We start from the raw sequence: 16,394 nt of genomic DNA on the forward strand, positions 1-16,394 counted from the left end.
ACCCGCACCGTAAGCGCACCCTCCCCGAACCGAGCACGCACCCTCCCGATCGCGCGTTGAATGCTAATTGGCTGTTGAGTGTCTGTCTACATTCGAAACCAGGAATTGTTGGCAGCCATTTACTGCCTCGGTAGAAGCGAGGCTGAAGAAGCAAGGGGAATAAGTATGTAAAACATATAAAGGGGGCAGAGTGGAAATACTCTGACCCTCTAGAGGTGCTTGGGGGTCCCAGAAACATGGAAACAAATATATAAAATAAAGTTTTGAACATATAGTTAAAAAAATATTTTGAAAAATATAAAAAAATGTGTTTGAAAAACCCATTACATTTAAATAATATTTTTAAATTTTTAAAAGAATTAATTGAAAAAATAAGTTTAAAAAATGGTGATACAAAAGTATTTAAAAAAAACTTAATTAATGAAATTGACACACTGAATTGGAAAAATAGAGAAATCCAATCAAAATCATTAAACATGATATCTTTAGAGATAAATTATAGATAGGAATTAGCATTTAAAAAACCTTTGAAATTCACTGAAAAAACCATAGGTTTCATGCACGTTATAGTTAGGAATTGGCATTTAAAAAACCTTAGAAATTCACTGAAAAAACCATCGGTATCAGGGGCGTTATAGTTAGATGTACATTTATTTCGTACAAAACCATAGAAATTCCCCTGTTATAGTTAGTTCAGCTAACTATAACTCGTGCCCCCGCAATGCACTGCTGATGACGTCACATATTACATCACTCATGACATGGTCAGTGACATCACTGATCACATCACTGATGACATCTCAAATGACATCACTGATGACGTCATCCATGTGATAAATTAGTGCATCTTCTCACACCCTAATATAACCTTTGATACACCGACTCAAAATTTCAGACGGCCATTTTGAAAACCATATATACTCCAATACCAATAACTACATACCCACTCATTAACTCTTAGGTCTACATACACCTCCACTCACTCACCTGTACAGTCACTCATACTTACAGTCACTCCGTACAAGACTATCATATGCATTTATACACCTATATAGACAGTCACACACCGCCAACAATCCATTGAGGTACTGACACACCTAGTCAGTCGTGCAATTAATTAAACACAGTCCAATTTACTCACCTATACAGTTGAACACATAATACCACATTCTTACGCTCTTATACAATCATTGATACAAGCACACACTCATCCATACAGCCACTCTCACAATCACACACTCTCACATATACCCACTTATATACTCTTACACACATATATACTACCTTTCACAAATGTGGTTAGTCACACATGTACCACTGAGATATACATACAATCCCTAATACATCCATACATACACTCACCCAACCATACTGTCCCTCACAGATGCACTCTTAAAACCATGCACCCATAGAATCACCCACTCACACATCTATGCATAGAGTCACACACACCCTACCCACAGAAACACTCGGGCACCCATACAGATACTCAGACAACCGATCAATAACCCATATAGACACTCATATAGCTATTCACAAAACTATGCAGCCACTTATACACCAACACACAGACACATACAGACATTCATACAGTTTAGTCACTAGTCTGCAGTAAGATACATTTAATGACTCACTTATAGAGTCAGTTACGCACCTAGAAAATCATCCATTCACACACTTGTACACCCACTTATTCTTCAACAGACCTTTCCCTATACATATTAAACATATTAAAACTGTACAAAAACACATACTCACTGGATGATGTCATCAGTGATGTCACTGACCATGTCATGAGTGATGTAATATGTGACGTCATCAGCAGTGCATTGCGGGGGCGTGAGTTATAGTTAGCTGAACTAACTATAACAGGGGAATTTCTAGGGTTTTGTACGAGGGAAATGTCCAGCTAACTATAACGCCCCTGAAACATATGGTTTTTTCAGTGAATATATATATATATATACATATATTAGGCTACAAGAAAGATGCGAAGCACTCACGGGACACGTTTCAGGTAGATTTATTCAGCAAATGCATTTCGGCATCAAGCCTTCCTCAGAGCTGATCGACTCGGCATTTGGCATTACACAGATTTTGAATGCATAATCCCAGGATTTTATTGGAGGAACATAAAGTCATGGGCAGCAACAAAGGACTCATTAGGTTGAGGTCATGATACCTCTCTCCCTGGCGGCCATGACAGCATGTCTTTAATGATATATCACCTGATGGCAAACATTTCATTACTTTTTTGTAAAGGTTCTCAGTCTCTCATAGACAATTTACAATTGAAATGTTAGATGTTGCTCACATGCCTCATGACATATCCGGTCCCCCGAAGCTGAATCAGCCAATGTGCCACCAGATTGCCGGTGCCACAGTCATTTGTTCCAGTCCCTCGCCTGCCTAAAATTCAAATGTTGCACACCCCACGGGCTTCAGTATGGATTACTGACAACCTCCAATTCGATAATTGGCAGCAATGGCTGACAGGATAGCTCTCTTTGTTCCTCGGTGGTTTAGGCAGTGTTAAATAGATGCTCTGAGTCTCACCCATAGGCTGCTGAACTCACGGCGGGTGCCATTCATCTCAGACGTGTGGGTAAGTCACGTTAAAATATTATGCTCCAAGAAAGATGCAAAGCACTCACGGGACACGTTTCAGGTAGATTTATTCAGCAAATGCATTTCGGCATCAAGCCTTCCTTAGTGCTGATTGACTCGGCATTCGGCATTACACAGATTTTAAATGCATAATCCCAGGATTTTATTGGAGGAACACAAAGTCATGGGCAGCAACGAAGGACTCATTAGGTTGAGGTTATGATACCTCTCTCCCTGGCGGCCATGGCAGCATGTCTTTGATGATATATCACCTGATGGTAAACATTTCATTACTTTTTTGCAAAGGTTCTCAGTCTCTCATAGACAATTTACAATTGAAATGTTAGATGTTGCTCACATGCCTCATGACATATCCGGTCCCCCGAAGCTGAATCAGCCATTGTGCCTCCAGATTGCCAGTGCCACAGTCATTTGTTCCAGTCACTCATGACATGGTCAGTGACATCACTGACAACATCACTCATGACATCTGAAATTACATGACTAATGATATCGTCTAGAGAAACACTGACATACCCACTTACACCCCCATAAATCATGGCATACACCCACTCCCACACAATCACTAACAAGCTCGTTCACAGAACCCATACAAACACTGACACATCTCGTCACACATCCATACAGCCAGTAACACATCAGCTCACCCATAGAGCCAATAACAGAACAACTAACTGACATAAACAACCACTCATGCACCTATTCATTAACTAATACAGCCAGTCACAGATCCTGTTATGGAGACATAGACACACTTACACACTCACTCATACACCCATACAGCTACAGACACAGTCAATAAGTTAACCATACACCTTCTCACTCATTGATATAGACAGTCATACAGCCACTAACTCACCCATACAATTACTCACAAAGCCACTGAGTTACTTATGCATATACTAATACATATACTCACTCACCCATACTTTGGCTGAGAAAACCACATACTCTCCCATACAACCTCTCTTACATTCGCTCACACATACAGCCATTAATATACCCCCTCACTCACCCATACACCCAATTACACACCCATTGATGCACCAAGGCAGCCACTCATGTACCCTGTCCCTCTCCCATACAGACACTCATGTATCTGCTCAAACACCATTCTGCCACTCATGCACCCTCTGATTCACCATTTACAACCACTGATACACCAACTCAGTCAGCTATACAAATACTCAAACAGCCACTCTCTTACTCTAACATGCACTGACAAACCCACTCGCTCACCTATACAAAAACTCACACACCCACTATCTAATTTGTACAGTCTCTTATGTAATCAGTTACTCTCCTATACCACACTTACACACCACTCACTTACCCATACAGACTCTTCCACAGTGAACTACCTTCATATATATATTTAACACTCAGTGACTTTTAGAAAACACTCACAATCACTGGATGATGTCAGTGATATCATTTCAGATGTCATTAGTGATGTTATCAGTGATGTCATTTGAGATGACATCAGTGATATCACTGACCATGTCATGTGTGATATAACATATGAGGTCATAAGCAGTGCATTGCAGGCATGAGTTATAGTTAGCTCAGGTAACTATAGCTGTTGTATTTCTCCGGTTTAGTATGAGTGAAATGTTGGCCTAACTATAATGTCCCTGTAACCTATAGTTTTTTCAGGTATATTATAACATTTTATATTCTATTTCATAACTATAACTTCCTTGAAATATTTAGTTTTTTCACTGAATTTGTAAGGTTTTTTAAAATTCTATTTCCCAATAGCATATCTGTAACCTTTGTTTTCTTCAGTGAATTTGGATGGTTTTTTTTAAAATTCTCATTCCTAACTATAACGTCTCTAAAACATTTATTTTTTTGAAGTGGTTTTCTAAGGTTCGTAAGATTTTATTAATAAGCTTTAATGCCTATTCTACCTTTATTTTGTTAGGTAAACTGGTATAACTTTTTTTGTTTGTTTTATAATTAGATATTGAACATTGCATCTCACGGTGCACCATTAATTGTTGTATTTCTCATCTATTTATTTAAAAAGTACAATAATCACCTCATTTCAAGATACTTTTGGTTTTCCTGATTACTTAACGATGGCCGCGGGCACAACACGAATACTGCATGTTTTTGACAAAGTGTAAAATACATATATAGACATATTTTACATAAAGTTTCAGTGTAGCTGTTAGTAGGATACCAATTTAACTTTACCCATTGTATTTATTTGTCGAAAAACAACATCAAAATTGCATTTTCCTTGTTCACAACGACACCGGAGGTTGCAATGACATTGCTAGTTGTGAATACACATGACAAAGTGTAAAACACATATATAGACATATTTTACTTAAAGTTGGAGTCTAGCTGTTTAGTAACATATTGGTTTAACTTTAGTTTCACAATGCATTTGTCAAAAACAACAGTTTCAAATAATAACTTTCCACATCGGTACTCGCGAATAGCGCATGACTACCAAGTAAAGAAATGCCATTGGTTTACACAGTTTCCTTTATGAAAGGAAGTGCAAGCACATTTCTTCCATCTTGAACTTTCTAGGTACTGGTTAGTTTGGTATATGAGCTGTCCCAAATTTTTAAAATTGTGCTGGTTTTCAACTTTTTGGGGCTATTTCCATAAAAATAAAATGGAATCAGAAGAACCTTAGGAAGACCTACAACTTTTTGAAGCTGTTGAAGACCAGGAGGACTCAGCCGCACATGAACAGTCTTCTGATGAAGACCCACCAATGAAGAAACTGAGCAAAGCTTGGGATTTGTTCACTATTTCATCTGGTGCAGCATATGTGTGAAGACCTTATCTCAGGACACAGCAAAAAAATAAACAGGCATGTTACCACAAGAAGTAACTTAAAATTGCACAGAGAAAAAAAAAGGAGAGGGATCTTCATGCCTCCAGACCTCCAGCCCCTACTTGTGGGGACAAAGTTCCAGATCAAGTAGAGAGAAGATGCAATGAAATGTCACAAGAACTAAAGCATTTTGCTACCTTCTGCATAGATGGTAAAACCACCATAACAGCCAGAGAGCAATCTGTGGATGTAATTTTGCAGAATGTGAAAAACCATACTTGTTATTTTTTTTCCCTTTTTTATTGCAGCACTTCAATCACTGTGAAAAATATAAATAAAAAAAACATTTATTAGGATTTCAGTTTGAACTTTAGACAGCCAAAAGAAGATACAATGGTGAGGGGACTTCTTGGATGCAACTTAAGGCTGCTGGCTTTATAGCACCTCTACTTCAGAAGAGGTCGCTCCCCACGCTCCCAAGGCTCCGTGGCATCGTAGCGCTTGAAGCTGCTCCCAAGGCACTGTGACATCGTAGCGCCCCAATCTGCTGACGCGGCTCCGTGGTATCGTAGCGCTTTCAGGATAATTTAAAGCACCACTCGCACTGCTGCCATTGTCTGTACCTGTAGCGCTATCTCAGTGTGATTGTGCGCCATTGCCTGCTTTGTAACTGTAGCGCTCGCATTGCTCTGCTCGCATTAATTTAATTTTTGAAGTAATCTTTGCCCGATTGTGCATCTGCCCATACAGTCAGCTTAGTTTGTGCCCCAGTCTCGCCCTGTTTCACTTTCTTTTTGTTGCTGCCATTTTGTTGTTGTAGTTGCCTCACAGCCCGTCTCTCCACCCCGCTACCGCCTCCCAGCTGCTCCTCCCACCCACAGATAGTTACTCACCGGCCCGCCTACCCCCGCGTTGTGACTCTCCTGACCCGCTCAGAAGAGGTCGCTCCCCACGCTCCCAAAGCTCCGTGGCATCGTAGCGCTTGAAGCTGCTCCCAAGGCACTGTGACATCGTAGCGCCCCAATCTGCTGACGAGGCTCCGTGGTATCGTAGCGCTTTCAGGATAATTTAAAGCACCGCTCGCTCTGCTGTCATTGTCTTTACCTGTAGCGCTATCTCAGTGTGATTGTGCGCCATTGCCTGCTTTGTAACTGTAGCGCTCGCATTGCTCTGCTCGCATTAATTTAATGTTTTAAGTAATCTTTGCCCGATTGTGCATCTGCCCATACAGTCAGCTTAGTTTGTGCCCCAGTCTCGCCCTGTTTCGCTTTCTTTTTGTTGCTGCCATTTTGTTGTTGTTGTTGCCTCACAGCCCATCTCTCCACCCTGCTACCGCCTCCCAGCTGCTCCTCCCACGCCCCACCCCCCTCCACCATCCACTTATGACAGATGCTTTTGCGCGCAGCGTTCACACGCAGCGATCGCGCCCCATGCGCGCCGAAGGTGCGCCAAAGGTAAGCCCGTCTATGCCCGTCCGCGCCTGGACCGCGCCCAGCGCCAGACCCCCTGTGCCTCGCAAAACCCACTCCTCCCGCATAACGTATGACGCCGCTACCCTCTCTGCCCTTAACCCCGGACGCACACCACAATGCTGCGAAGCTGCCCCAGGACACACCCATGGTCCATTCGCCTGCCACTCCTGCAAGTTCGTCTGCACCAGGACCCACAACAAATCCACTACCTCCAAACACAGCTCCAACTCCAACCACCTGAAGTGCATCCTGCTGAACACCCGCTCGGTCCACTGGCACGCCACTGAACTCTGGGACCTACTCGACACTGCATCGCCGGACGTCGCCTTCCTTACAGAAACCTGGATGAACGCTTCATCAGCGCCCGACATCACCATAGCCATCCCGGACGCTTACAAGATCATCCGAAAAGACCGCACCAACCAAACAGGAGGAGGCATCGCCATCGTCCATAAGAACACCATCCGAATCACGACCAGCTCCGACGATAACGTCGCGACCGCCGAACACCTTCATTTCCAGATCCACACCGACCCCAGGACCACACTTAGAGGCACCCTCATCTACAGACCACCAGGAACCCGCACACAATTCAACGAAGACATCACCGACTTCATCAGCCCACATGCCCTCACCTCCGAGAACTACATTCTACTGGGAGACCTCAACTTCCACCTGGAAAAGAAAAACGACAGCAACACCACCACCCTTCTGGACAACCTGGCCAATCTCGGACTCAAACAACTTGTTGACACCCCCACCCACCTTGCCGGACACACTCTCGACCCTATCTTCACCTCCAGCAAACACATCTCCTTCGATCACACCACAGCTCTCCATTGGACGGACCACAACTGCGTTCACTTCAGCTACAAAAAGACCACGACCCACAACCCCCCACAACCTATTCCTCGAAGAAACTGGAACAAAATCACCACCGACCAACTCTTCACATCGCTAAACCAAAACCCTCCTGCCATATCATCGGACCCAAACCAAGCTGCCACCAAACTCACACAATGGATCACCCACAGCGCTGACGTATTAGCACCCTTGAAAAACCATCAGATCAAACAAGGTAGCAAAAAGGCCCCCTGGTTCAACGATGACCTTAAGAAATCCAAGAAGTTATGTCGTACCCTCGATAAAACCTGGAGAAAAAACCCAACCTCTGACAACCTGACCACCTTCAAGGACGCCACCCGCAAACACCACCAATCGATCCGATCCACCAAGAAATCAGCATTCAAGGATCGACTCGACAACAACGCCCACAACAGCAAGGAACTATTCAACATCGTCAAAGAATTTACCAACCCCACCGCCGGCACTAATTACATCACTCCCTCCCAAGACCTCTGCGACTCTTTATCGTCTTTCTTCCACAACAAAATCGCCGACATACATAACAGCTTTGAAAACCAGTCCGATGAACAGCCCACTCCACCCACCTCCGAACCAAAACAGCACTCTCACAACCTTTTCGCCTGGAACCCAATCACCACTGAAGACACCATCCACCTGATGAACTCCATTCACTCAGGATCATCTACCGACCCATGTCCCCACCACATCTTCAACAAAGCAGACTCCATCATCGCACCCCATCTCCGTGATGTCATCAACTGTTCCTTCAACTCCGCTACCTTCCCAGAAAGCTGGAAACATGCCGAACTCAGCGCCCTTCTGAAGAAACCCACAGCAGACCCCTCTGAACTTAAGAACTACCGCCCCATCTCACTCCTCTCATTCCCTGCCAAAGTCATTGAGAAAGCCGTGAATAGTCAGCTCGCCGCCTTCCTTGAATCCAACAATTCCCTCGACCCTTCACAGTCCGGCTTCCGAGCCAAACACAGCACCGAAACCGCCCTCATCACAGCTACAGACGACATCCGAACACTACTGGACAACAGAGAAACAGTTGCCCTCATCCTACTCGACCTCTCCGCCGCCTTCGACACAGTATGTCATAGCACACTCATACAACGCCTCAACAACGTCGGAATACAAGGAAGAGCTTTGGATTGGATCATCTCGTTCCTTGCCGGAAGAACCCAGAGAGTCCGCCTCCCCCCATTCAAATCAGAGGCCACCGAAGTCATCTGTGGTGTACCACAAGGATCTTCACTCAGCCCCACCCTCTTCAACGTATACATGATTCCCCTCGCATCCATCGCGCACCAACACAACCTCAACATCATCTCCTACGCAGATAACACCCAGCTGATCCTCTCCCTCACCAAAGACCCAAACACCGCCAAAACCAATCTACACAAAGGAATGAAAGAAGTAGCCGAATGGATGAAGAACAGCCGTTTAAAACTTATCTCGGACAAGTCCTCATCTAGGATCATCCCCCTCTGCCTGGGATGACTCATGGTGGCCACCGGCCCTGGGTACAGCACCCATACCTACAGATCACACACGTAACGGGGCTTCATCCTAGACTCCTCCCTCTCGATGACCAGACAAGCCAAAGCCGTCTCATCTTCATGCTTCAACATCCTACGCATGCTCAAAAAAATCTTTCGCTGGATCCCCACCGAAACAAGAAAGACAGTCACCCACGCACTGGTCACCAGCCGACTGGATTATGGAAATACCCTTTACGCCGGGACCACAGCCAAACTACAGAAAAAACTCCAACGCATCCAAAACGCCTCAGCCAGACTCATACTGGACATTCCCCGTCATGCTCACATTTCCGGTCACCTGAAGGACCTCCACTGGCTCCCCGTCAACAAGAGAATAACGTTCCATCTCCTCACCCACGCACACAAGGCCCTCTACGACCTAGGACCCGAATGCCTCAACACACGACTGTCCTTCTACACACCCACCCGCCAACTACGATCATCAAATCAAGCCCTCGCAGCAATTCCGCGCATCCACAGATCCACCATGGGAGGAAGATCCTTCTCCTACTTAGCGGCCAAAACCTGGAATTCGCTCCCCACTCACCTCCGACTTACACAGAACCACCTCTCCTTCAGAAAGCAACTAAAAACCTGGCTATTCGATAAGTAATGCACCCACCCTCCCTCAAGCGCCTTGAGACCCTCTGGGTGAGTAGTGCGCTATACAAATTCCTGAACTTGAACTTTTTATCAGTGGTAACATAATGTACTCCTGTAATGTTTTATAAATTCCTTTCCTGCAGTTGAAAAGAGTCTTTCATTTCTAACAACTTGCTGTAGGCAATACCACTAACAGGCCAAATAACTTCTAAGAGACACATAATTCATATATAATTCAAAACAATAACACATTTTGTTATCCTAAATTGTCCTTAGAGCTTTGGTTCTAGAAATAGCAGCTATGAGTTTGATACATTTTGTGTAGTCTTGATTTGAATGTAATTTCTATGTCTTTGCACTCTGTCTATCCTCTTTGACATCTTAACTATATTGTGTAGTGTGTAGAGGTTATATTAATTCCTTCTTGAAATGATTGATGTAGTTGTGAAACTTATTTTTTAAATAGAAATTTGTCGAGCTACAAAGCTTGAATATTTCGTTTCTAATTTAGTACAATCCACTCTGCATTGTTGTAGCATGACTTCAAAATGCTTAGACAGTGGATTGTTGGCCACAGATATATCTATTGGGTTAAAAAGCCTGCAAAAAAGAGTGTTATTGACAGGGACTTGGGTTTGCCAACCGTAGAGATAACTTGGTTTGGCCAGAGAGGGTTAAAGATTTATCTGTTGCTGGCTTTTGTCCAAATCACTGTGATTGCCTAGCTCCCCACCTCATGATTGTGCTCTGTGGTGGACATATTTTCCATACCTTTGTAGTAACAATGTTAACCTAAGTTCTGATCTGCAGATTAGACAGGTCATATCTTGTTGGGCATTTTTGGTTACATTTTGAGCGGCCACAGCTTTTCAATCTGGTAATGTCAAATAGAGGAATTGTTCTGAATTGATTACAACCACTTTACTACCAAATATCCTGGCTCTGATTTCTTTAAATTGCTTCTATATCCTGGTTGATGTGTGTCCATTATTGTTACATTCTCTCATGTTCTTATATAGATTTTGTCCACTCATATTCTTTTTAATAGTTTGCTGTTTATTTTCATTATTTTGTAATCTTTCCAGGTGGCCACATATATTTTTAAGAAATAACTTTGTCCTCTTACCAGTGGCCCTTTTTTTTCTTTCACCACTTTTTCTGCATGTTGCCTTTTTTGTGTCTCAGTTCTGCATAGATACTGTAGTTGCCTCTGTTGCTTATTCCCCCTGAGCTTCTGTAGGCATTCCAACTGTCTTAATTTCTCTAGAAATTGTTCTGTAAAAAATGTATTGTATTGTATTGTATTGTACTGGTTCTTATATAGCGCTGCTGTCACCCCACGGGTATCCTGGCGCTCATGTATAGGAACACACAGCCATCATGATGAGGGATCAAAGGAAGGACAGAGAGGATCAGGCTTTCGGGAAGAGCCATGTTTTGAGGCTCTTTCTGAAATCAGTTAGAGAGTCGATCTGTCTGATCTTCTGTGGCACAGCCGAGCACCAACCACGCTAAAGGCCCTCCCCCCCAGCCTAGAGTGTTTAAATCTGGGAATTACCAGCAGACTGGAGCTGGAGGAACAAAGCTGTCTCCGAGGGAGGTACCAGGCAAACCTTTCCTGTAAAGGGACCATGCCCAACTCGTGTGTTGTTCTGTACACCAGACAGAGGGATTTAAAAAGAGCCCTTTCCTTAATTGGTAGCCAGTGAAGCTCTCTCAAGGCATGAGTGGAGGACGAGTTACGCCGCAAGTTTAGCACCAGTTTTGCCGCGGCAGACTGGACTCTTTGCAGACCCTGAAAGATGTATTGAGGGGCCCCTAAATACAAGGAATTGCAACAGTCCAGTCTGCTCATCACTGTGCTGCTTACTACCAGGGGACGCAGATCCTTCGGTAAGATCGGAAGTATCCAACGTAACAGGCGCCCGAGACCGAAACACACACTGGCTGTCTTGTTTGCCTGCGACTCCATTTGGAGGTTCTTATCTATTAGGACCCCCAGGTTACGTATCGTACTGGCCAGGGCCAGCGGGTCCTCCTCGGGGGTAAGCCTAAACTCCACCGCTGTGTGCAGAGGCAGCCTCGCCAATGAGCAGTACAACATCTCAAACTTCCCTCCATTGAACTGCAGGGATTTCCTCCGCAGCCAGTCTACGGTCTGACGCATGCACTCTTGGAATAAATCCATAGAGACTGCCTGTTTTCCTTCCAAGGAGAACGCCAGTTGCGTATTGTCCACGTAGTTGACCAAGTCAACCCTGAACGATTTAATGATAGAAAAAAGTGGCTGTAGATGTTAAAGAGAATAGGGCTGATGCTAGAACCCTGTGGTACTCCGTAGGCTATGGGTGATTTGCGAGATGTGAATGGTGCTAAAGTTACCGTCTCCCTGTCAGATAAGACCGCAGCCACTGCAATGCTTGTCCCTTCACCCCTATTCTCTCCAGTCTCTCCAGCAGGATTGAGTGACTCACTGTGTCGAATGCGGCTGACGTATCAAGAAGAACTAAAACCGTAGCATTCCTGTTGTCGGCCCGCATCCGTAGGTTGTCCATCATAGTAGACAGAGCTGACTCTGTCCCATGTCCGGGACGAAAACCAAACTGGTCCTTATCCAGCTGGTGATGTTCCTCCAAATAGCATGATAAAGATCTGCTTACATCCTTTCCTAGAATTTTTAATTGGAAAGAGAAGGAGAGAGATTGGCCGAAAATTAACCGGATTTGTCTGGTCCAAGGAGGGCTTCTTAATCACTGGTGTCACCACCGCCTGCTTCCATCCCTCCAGGATGATGCCTTCTTCCAGGGACTGATTAAATATCTGTCGTAACCAAGGAAGAGTCATTTGGCCGTAGGTCTTCCATACTTTCTGAGGTAAAGGGTCAAGCGGGGAGCCTGAGGATATGCTTTGCACAACTGTGTTAAAAGTGAGATCTGTAAAGGTCGGAAAGCTATCCAGGGAGCATAACTGAACCGGATCCCCTTCAGTCGCCTGTATGGCATGGGCCTAGGCGGCAGTTTAATTGTCCTTAAATGATCCAATAATCTTTGCCACTTTATCCAAGAAATGGGAAGCAATCTCATCACATAATTTCTGTGAAGCCTCCACTTTGTTACCCAGGCAAGTTGGAGCAGAGATATCCCTGACAATCCTAAAGAGTTCTTTGGTCCCATTAGACGCTTGTAAGATGGAGTTGGCATAGAAGTTTGCTTTACACTCTAGAATAAGCATCTTATACTTAGTCTGTGCAGTCCTCAACTCCAACTTGTCCCCCTCTAAGTACCTCTTCCTCCATTTCCTTTCAGCCTTTTTACATAGTAGACGTAACTGTTTCAGTTCGTCATTGTACCATGGTGCTGAGATTTTATTTCTAATTCTTATTTTTTTAATTGGGATTAGTTGAACCAAAGCATCCGTGATATATTTCTGGTAGATAATATAGTTCTCCTCTACCGTGCTAGATGCACAGAAGGGATTCGCAGTGGGTGGTGTTAAAAGGGCACCCGTCCTACCTAATTTCGCCCATTCCCTGCCTCTCCGAAAGGCCGCAGGGGTTTTAGATGGGTTCCTCAGACCAGGTAACATAATTTTAAAATGGATTAAGTAGTGGTCTGTCCAATTTTGGGGTATAAAATTCAGCCCATTAGCAAACAGTAGGTCAAGAATGTGTCCTCCCTGATGGCCCGGGGAAGTAACTAATTGTTGGAGGTTAAAATTAGTACAGGTATACTTCAGATCTCTCAGATAATTTCTCGTATTAGCATTCTCCCACAGATTGAAGTCGCTCATGATAATCATTCTGGAGTGTGCTAGGGATACGTTGGTGACGGTATCTAAAAAAGACTGGTACAGGGTGGCACTCCCTGGGGGTCTGTAACAGACCAATCCCGTATATAGGCTGCCTTTAGGTTCCTGCAACGAGAACCCCATGAGTTCAATCCCATCTACCTCATCAACCTGTAGGGGAGCAAAATTAAGCTCCTCCCTGAATATCACTCCAACCCCTCCTCCTCTGCCCTCTATTCTTGGGTTATGTAGAATTGTAAACCCAGCAGGGCAGGCAAGTCCACAGACTCAGCTCTAATCCAGGTTTCCATTAAAAACAAGACGTTGATTTTCATGTCTTCAATCAGCAGTGAGATTTCAGCATAATGCTTGACTAGCGACCGGCTATTATCAGCCCGCAATTCAAGCTGTTATTCGTATTAATGCTCACATTTCCCACAAAAGGTCCCTGATAGATAATGTCAGTGCGTACCCTCTTACCTAGTTCCAGTAGCTGTTCTCTTGTGTAGGTACAGCGTGCCTCGCTGCCTAAACAGGCAGCATGACCAGCACTAGGCACGTCCGAAGCGCGGACGGGCGCAGACGGGCTTGCCTCTGGCGCACCTCTGGCGCTATCGGCGCGTGCGCTGGGCGCTTGCATTGCGCAAGATTAAATAGGCAAGCAGGCGTGCTCCCCCTGGCCACTTTCAATTCTCACCAAAATGGCGCCCTAGCATGGCAAGACCTCCCCCAAGATGGCACTAAATGGAAGTGCAGAAGTGAGCCCCACTTGAGCAGCAGGTGAGCAATTCTATTTTAAAGTGCGGGTGTGCAGTACTAAAAATAGGCAAAGATTTTTTTAAAAAACAAGTTAAAAGGACTCCGTTTGCAAGAAAAGAGTTTCGTGCAGCAGACGATTTCCCAGCAGCTAGGCAGCCTGTAACAATCGCTCCAATGTCCCTTCTCACTCGACGCCTGGCGGTACTTTATCTTAGTGATTGCGCGCTTGCATTGCCCAAGATTAAATAGGCAAGCAGGCGTGTTCCCCCTGGCCACTAGTGCGCTCACCAAAATGGCACCCTAGCGTGGCAAGACCTCCCCCAAGATGGTGCTAAATGGAAGTGCGGAAGTGAGCCCCGCTCGAGCAGCAGGTGAGCAATTCTATTTTAAAGTGCGGGTGTGCGGTACTAAAAATAGTCAAAGAATTTAAAAAATATATTATTATTACTCTAGCCAGTGTACCAACTACTTTACTACTGACTTACACATAATACAAAAACAGTTTTTATGTTATGTTGCAATTTTAAACCTACAGATGAACCTAGGCATATAAGTACATGCACTTACTTCAATATATATACCAAAGCCAAAGCAAAATACAAAACATTATTTATTAGTTACCTTTTAACATTATATCACCGTCTCCTACAATATAGCTGGGCCATATCACTTATACATGGTAAAAGACCAGTTTATCCCTTTTGTAGTAAATTTTAAAATGAACATCAACCAAAGTGTAGAAGTACATACAGTGTCTCAATACTGTAAATCCAAAAACAAAACATAATAGCTATTTGTGTGCCTCTCTACCACTGTGTCACTGCTGGAGTTAGTGTCACAGTACTTTTCTTCTTAGATGTATCAGACTTAAATTCTGAGAAATGGTGCACATATACATCTGCACATTAATCTCTATCAGACCATATAGCTCAGTAATTCTTCTGGGTACATGCAATGAGTGTGTGACAGGGTGAATATATAATTCTCAAAGAGAAGAGAGAGGGACCCAAACACCAAAGGAGGAGGGTACCAAAATAGACCTTAGTCACAGAAAAAAAAACTTTGGGAAAGCATACATACACACAGAATCACATTAACAACCCAGTATTACCAATATGAAAACAATTAATAGAAGAGCCACGAGATCAAGACATCAAAAGGACAATACCAGTTTATTCGATATACGTATATGTAATGTACTGTACAACATTTATATTAAAAACATGTTAGAAGTCACAGTCAGTTTATAAGTACAATTAGTGATGCCAATAAAAACCCTATCAACAATACAGTTTACTAATATTAAAAAGACACAAAGGTATCATATAGCAGCAACACTGATAGTTGGGAGAAATGCAGGAAAATAATTCCTAATCATAGAGAGAACCACCAAATCTTGCATGGACCACCGTTATTGTAATTTACAAGACTTATTAGTCCTATTATATCCTCAATAACAATTGTCCACAAGGATTCGTAGTCGGCCTTCCTTTTTGAAGCATTGACGCGTTTCGGTGGGTTCTATATTATGACCATCACCTTCTTCAGGAAAAAATATTAACTCCCAATATACAACAAATTCTGTAACAGGATGAAAATAAAAATTAAAAATAAAATACAATTAGACATAACCTTAGATATCTCAATCCCCGTCTCCATACACATCAACACATCGGTGACAGTAGAGGTTTGTACAATTATTCCAAAATGTCATTCACTTCCCCATTCATACTAAAAGCATGCTCAAAAAGCACTCAAAAGTCAAAGCAATAAATACCTTCAGTAATAGACTCGACTAAGTTAGCCTCAGTCTCATGCAGCGAGGGCAACAACTGTATCTTGCTCCTACCGGTATCTATAAAAGTATACCGCAATGTCTATGTTAGACATATATTGCTGCAGACAAACCCTTAAAGTCAATCCTACAGGGCA

This window comes from Triturus cristatus, chromosome 6 (genome assembly GCF_964204655.1).
Source record: "Triturus cristatus chromosome 6, aTriCri1.1, whole genome shotgun sequence".
NCBI classification, from domain to species: Eukaryota; Metazoa; Chordata; class Amphibia; order Caudata; family Salamandridae; genus Triturus; species Triturus cristatus.